Consider the following 6000-nt stretch of genomic DNA (forward strand, 5'->3'; position numbering starts at 1 on the left):
GATGAGCAGATGGGGAGAGAGATGAGATGGGGTGGGTGAGAGAGTGCGTGGGTGGGTAAGTGGTTGGGTGAGTGAGAAAGTGGGTGAGTGAGTGGATGAGTAGGTATGTGGGTTGGTGAGTGGGTGGGTGAGTGGGTGAGTGGGTGAGTGAGTGGGTGAGTGAGTGGTTGGGTGAATGGGTGAGTGAGTGAGTGGGTGGGTGGGTGAGTGAGTGAGTGGGTGGGCGAGTGAGTGAGTGGGTGGGTGAGTGGTTGAGTGAGTGAGTGGGTGAGTCAGTGGGTGAGTGAGTGGGTGGGAGGATAAGTGGTTGGGTGGGTGGGTGGGTGAGTGAGTGAGTAGGTGGGTGGGTGAGTGAGTGGGTGAGTGAGTGGGTGAGTGGGCGAGTGAGTGTGTGGGAGGTCCGCTGGGTCTTTCCACATCTCTCTCGAGGGTAAGCGATGATGAATCTACTAAAACAAATCCCAACGCGTCACCTTGGCAGGCGTTCCCCGCCTGCTGGTACCCGGCACGGCAGACGCAGCTCCCGGGGTGGCCCTCCCACTCGCCGTCGGCGTTGCAGAACATCGCCGGCTCCGGCTCCCCTCGGGCCGGAGCGCGTGGCCCACGCACGCCCCCGTCACCTCCGACAGCGCCCACGGCCCGTCGCCGGCGGCCGGAGCGTCGGGGAACTCGGCGAGGTGGACCGCGAGGGCCGGGCAGCGCCTGCGGTAGACGCGCACGGACGCCAGCCACGCGCAGGCCCCCGTGTCGCGGAACGCCAGACGGAGGCCGCCCCGGGAGAGGGGCCCCACGTCGCCCGCCGCCTCGACCTCCGACCCGCCCGAGCCGACGACGTCGACCTTGGAGAAGAGCCGCCGCTCGTCGTCGGCGAAGACCCCGGCGGCGACGTCGCCGGGGTCGTCCGACTCCCGGTAGTAAACGTCCAACGTGTCGTCGTCGCAGCCGGCGGCGGAGGCGGCGGCGGCCGGGAGGCGACGGGGGCACCGGCGCCGTAAGCTGAAGCGGAACTCGAGGAAGATGCGGCGAGCGTCGCCGCGCGGGATCCAGGCGGTGCGCAGCCACTTGTCCTGCCTGGGCACGGCGGGGCGGCACTGCGCCTGGTACAGCCTGGGCCTTGAGCGTTGGCCACTCGTAGCCTGCTGCCACTGCGGTCGTGGTGAGGGGAGAGGGAGTGGAGTGTGGGAGGGAGTGTGGGGGGGAGTGTAGATGTCACAGTGATTCTGAAACATTGTTCTCCACTCCTTGAATCAATTTTTATAACCTGTAAACCATTTTACTCGCCTCGCGAGTTCGCGTCGCTCATTTTGGTCGGAGTTTATTTGCCGCCATGTCCTCAGGTTAAAGAGGCCCAACGCATGCTCGCCGATCAGATTCTGAGTGTGGAGCGAGCAAATCCAGATTCGTTGGTTATCGTACTTGGCGACTTTAACAAAGGTAATCTCAGCCACGAACTCCCCAAATACATACAATTCATTAAATGCCCAACCAGAGAAGGGAACACTCTGGATCACTGCTACACTACAGTCAGTAGAGCCTACCACGCCGTCCCCCGAGCAGCACTAGGACACTCTGACCATGCCATGGTCCACCTGATTCCTGCATACAGGCAGAAACTAAAACTCTGTAAACCTGCTGTGAGGACATCTAAACAGTGGACCAGTGAGGCTGTGGAAGATTTGCGGGCGTGCTTAGACTGTACTGACTGGGATATGTTCACGACTGCTACCAATAGTCTGGATGAACTCACAGAGGCTGTGACGTCCTACATCAGCTTCTATGAGGACTGCTGTATCCCAACACGTAACAAGGTGAACTTTAACAACAACAAGCCCTGGTTCTCAGCAAAGCTCAGAAGGTTGAGGTTGGAGAAGGAGGAAGCGTTTAGGAGTGGAGATAGAGACAGATTCAAGGAGTCGAAGAACAGGTTTAGCAAAGCGGTGAGAGAGGCTAAACGACTGTACTCAGAGAGACTAAAACACCAGTTCTCTACTAACGACTCTGCTTCTGTCTGGAGAGGGCTCAGGCAGATCACCAACTACAAGCCCAGAGCTCCCCACACCACTAACGACTCCCGCCTGGCCAACGACCTGAACGAGTTCTACTGCAGATTTGAAAGACAATTGGACTGTCCTGAACTACCCCTTCCCACTCAAGAGGCCCCATCCCCCACCCATACTATAGAGACGACTCTCTCCTTTCAGGAGGGAGACGTTAATAGACTTTTCAAGAGGCAGAATCCACGCAAAGCAGCCGGGCCGGACTCTGTCTCTCCAGCCACCCTCAGGCACTGCGCTGACCAGCTGTCTCCGGTGTTCACCTACCTCTTTAACACCTCCCTGGAGACATGCCATGTACCAGCCTGTCTCAAGTCCTCCACCATCATCCCTGTGCCCAAAAAGCTAAGGCCAACAGGACTAAATGATTACAGACCGGTCGCCCTTACATCTGTGGTAATGAAGTCTTTTGAGCGCCTGGTCCTGGCACACCTCAAAGCCATCACAGACCCTCTCCTGGACCCCCTTCAGTTTGCCTACAGAGCCAACAGGTCTGTGGACGACGCAGTTAACATGGCCCTCCACTTCATCCTACAGCATCTGGACGCCCCAGCATCCTACGCTAGGATCCTGTTTGTGGACTTCAGCTCTGCCTTCAACACCATCATCCCTGCCCTGCTTCAGGACAAGCTCTTCCAGCTGAATGTGCCCTACTGGATCACAGACTTCCTGTCTGACAGGAAGCAGTGCGTTAAGCTGGGAACACAAGTCTCTGACTCCAGCTCCATCAGCACCAGAACTCCTCAGGGCTGCGTCCTTTCCCCACTGCTCTTCTCTCTGTATACCAACAGCTGCACCTCCAATCATCTGTCCGTCAAACTCTTGAAGTTTGCGGACGACACCACCCTCATTGGGCTGATCTCTGGTGGGGATGAGTCTGACTATAGGTGGGAAGCTGACAACCTGGTGACCTGGTGTAGCCAGAACAACTTAGAGCTAAATGCTCTAAAGACAGTTGAGATGGTTGTGGACTTCAGGAAGAATACAGCCCCACTCACCCCCATCACCCTGTTAGACTCCCCAGTCAAAAGTGTAGAGTCCTTCCGCTTCCTGGGCACTATTCTCTCCTGGGACCTCAAGTGGGAACTGAACATCAGCTCCCTCACCAAGAAAGCTCAACAGAGGATTTACTTTCTATGGCAGCTGAAGAAATTCAACCTGCCAAAGACAATGATGGTGCAATTCTATACAGCAATCATTGAATCCATCCTCACCTCCTCCATAACCGTCTGGTACGCTGCTGCCACTGCCAAGGACAAGAGCAGACTGCAGCGTATCATCCACACTGCTGAGAAGGTAATTGCCTGCAATCTACCAACCCTCGAGGACCTGCACACGACAAGGACCATGAGGCGAGCGAGGAAGATTGGGTTTCCTGCCGGTAAGGCATCACTCTCGACAGCCCAGGGGGGGGAACAGGAGCGCGGCGGCCCTTCCCCGCCCGGTGAGGAGTGCAGCGGCGGCAGCTCCCACACTAGTGGAGAGTCTGGGGGCGTCGGTACTTCGCGGGCAGGGTCGCAGGCAGGAGAGATCCCGGGGGCCGACGACCCTAACATAATCATCATCAGGTGTGAAAACCACAGCAAGAAATTTAGAAAAAAGTGGCGTTTTTTTAACGTTAGCACCACGGAGAGCGATTTGGCAGTTCAGAAGGACGAGTCCATCTATGTTCGGAAAAGAGGAGGGGGGAGACGAAAAATAATGGATGAGGTCTGAAGGCCACCGTAAGCGTGAACAATCAATTAAGACCCAAAATGGTTTATCAAATCCTTCCAATGATTGCTAAGCCAGAATCCATCTTCTCGGTTGAAATTGTCTCTGTGTTTGTATATGTGAATAGACTCATGAACGAATCTCTCATGGTAGCCAGATGGCTTGCAAAGAACCTCTGTCTTGGAGAAGTCAATGTCATGTGAGCCTACTGAATTATAACAGTGATCTGCCACGGCCGAGGTGTTGGTCCTACTGTGTTTCAGGTCTGCTTTGTGTTCACGAATGCGGTCCGAGACATGTCATTTGGTTTCTCCAATATAACTACTCCCACCGAGGCAACTTAGCGTTGTCTGTATTTATTTAAAGTTGCGCATTTTGATGATGTGACGTCACATTTCTCAAACCTCCCTCTCTCGTCACGCATCGTCACAAATGTCTGACCCCGCCCCCTAAGTGCGTGACATCATCTATGGACGCCCCTCCCCCCCCGAACATCCACGGAGGTCTCGTGGCCTCCACGCTCGACTCACCCCATCGGGCGGGAAGGCGACCCAGCCGAGGTCGCCCTGCGCGGTCTCCGTGTCGAGCAGGTCCACTGCAGCGGGGTGGGTGGGTGGGGGGAGAGACACGCGCACGCGCGCACACAGAGAGAGACGAAGTTTCAAGTTTGTTAGGTACGAGCTGTACTACCCGGCTACGCCCGGGACGAGGATTCACCACGTCCCCCCAGTGGCGATGTTCACACAGCAGAGCAGGTACTCGTTTGATGCCGAGTCGACCTAGGGAAGGCCCAGGACCGGTAAAAAAATAATCGTCACCGGCGGTGGCCGTGAGCGGGAATCGAACTCGGGTCACTATACTACAACGCGTTACGCTTCCACGTGCACGGGTCACGTGACAGATTTGACGTCACAGCTCACTTGACGTGCAAAAAAAATAGATGCATTATTGAGCTACCCCCCTAAAGAAAAAGCAAAAGTGTATTTTTATAATTTTAGGATGGTGTACAGTCTGGAAAGCACCCACGTGGCAAATTTCCAGTTTGTTGCATGTCGGGAAGTACGCTAAACATTTTGAACAGACACGCACAATCACAACTTTGCCTTTTATATCTATGGAGATAGCGTTGTGAGCCATGCGGCTCTCAAGTCGGGTGCAGCCGCAACAAACAAAATATGAACACAGAACATCTTAAAGCGACAACGCGTAACAGAAACATCCTGGAAAAAAAACAGCAAATATTTAATATAAAACGCCGCGTGCAAAAAATCCCCACCATCGTGTACACGACGGCTGTCACGGACTGCCGGGGCAAGTGCTGCTGCTGCTCGCGAGTAGCAGCACCTACCAAGGCTACCGGCACTGTGGCACATGAGGGCGTGGGTGGCCAGCACCACGCCCGGCCGCCTTTGTCTCCCCAGTGGCGATGTTTACTACACACCGCACCAGGTTACTCATTTGAGCTTGAGTCGACCTAGGGGAGGCCCAGGACTGGTTCAGAGAATCGTCACTGACGGTGTTGGCCGTGAGAGGGAATCGAACTTGGGTCGCCGGGTTCGTAGCGCAGCGCGCTAACAGCTACATACACACACACAACAACTGCCATTCGCCACTAAATGGTGGTGACATCACCACGACGCTTGTGCCAGGCCATGTGCACCTTGAGGCCACGCTGGCAGGTCACGGGGCAGACCCAGGTGCCACGGGTCGACTGACTGAGATGACCGAAATGACTGGCTGGTGCACCACCTGTGCCCCCTACTGTGCCAACCTGCTGTGCTTTAGCCACCCGGCGCTCCGCTCGTTGTTGTGAGCGTCGCTCCTCCACCCTCCGTTGTTGTTGGAGGGCGACTGCCTCCAACTGCCCAGTAGCGTCCTTCACGAGCCTCCTCCACAGAGGCCAATTTTGACACCGCTGGTACCAGTCATCGACAAGTCCACTCAGCTCCACGTCCTCCCGTACCACATCACTCCATCTCCTCTCTAGCCCGTGCCGCGCCCGTTTAGCCCCCTCGATCCGGCCGAACAAAAGCTGTTTCGGCATGCGGTGGCTGGGCATGCGGGCTACATGACCCAGCCTTGCCTGCCGGAGGAGCTCATCGATGGGACCTTGCCCAGATCTTTCAAGGATTTGTGAGCTCCTCACACAATCCAGTCTGGTTAAACCCAGGATGGATCGTAGGCAGGCCAGCCTAAATGTTTCAACCGGCGAAAATGCTCCATTAAGGGGGTC

At 55.9% G+C, this 6000-nt stretch overlaps 1 pseudogene; it reads right to left on the bottom strand.

Moving 5' to 3' along the window:
- The window catches only part of LOC142915873 (ephrin type-A receptor 3-like), a 30985-nt pseudogene that overhangs the window by 21234 nt on the left and 3751 nt on the right, over nucleotides 1-6000 (bottom strand).

This window comes from Petromyzon marinus, unplaced genomic scaffold (genome assembly GCF_048934315.1).
Source record: "Petromyzon marinus isolate PM22_M1 ecotype Great Lakes invasive population unplaced genomic scaffold, UKy_Petmar_22M1.pri1.0 PM_G_Scaffold_36, whole genome shotgun sequence".
Taxonomy (NCBI): Eukaryota; Metazoa; Chordata; class Hyperoartia; order Petromyzontiformes; family Petromyzontidae; genus Petromyzon; species Petromyzon marinus.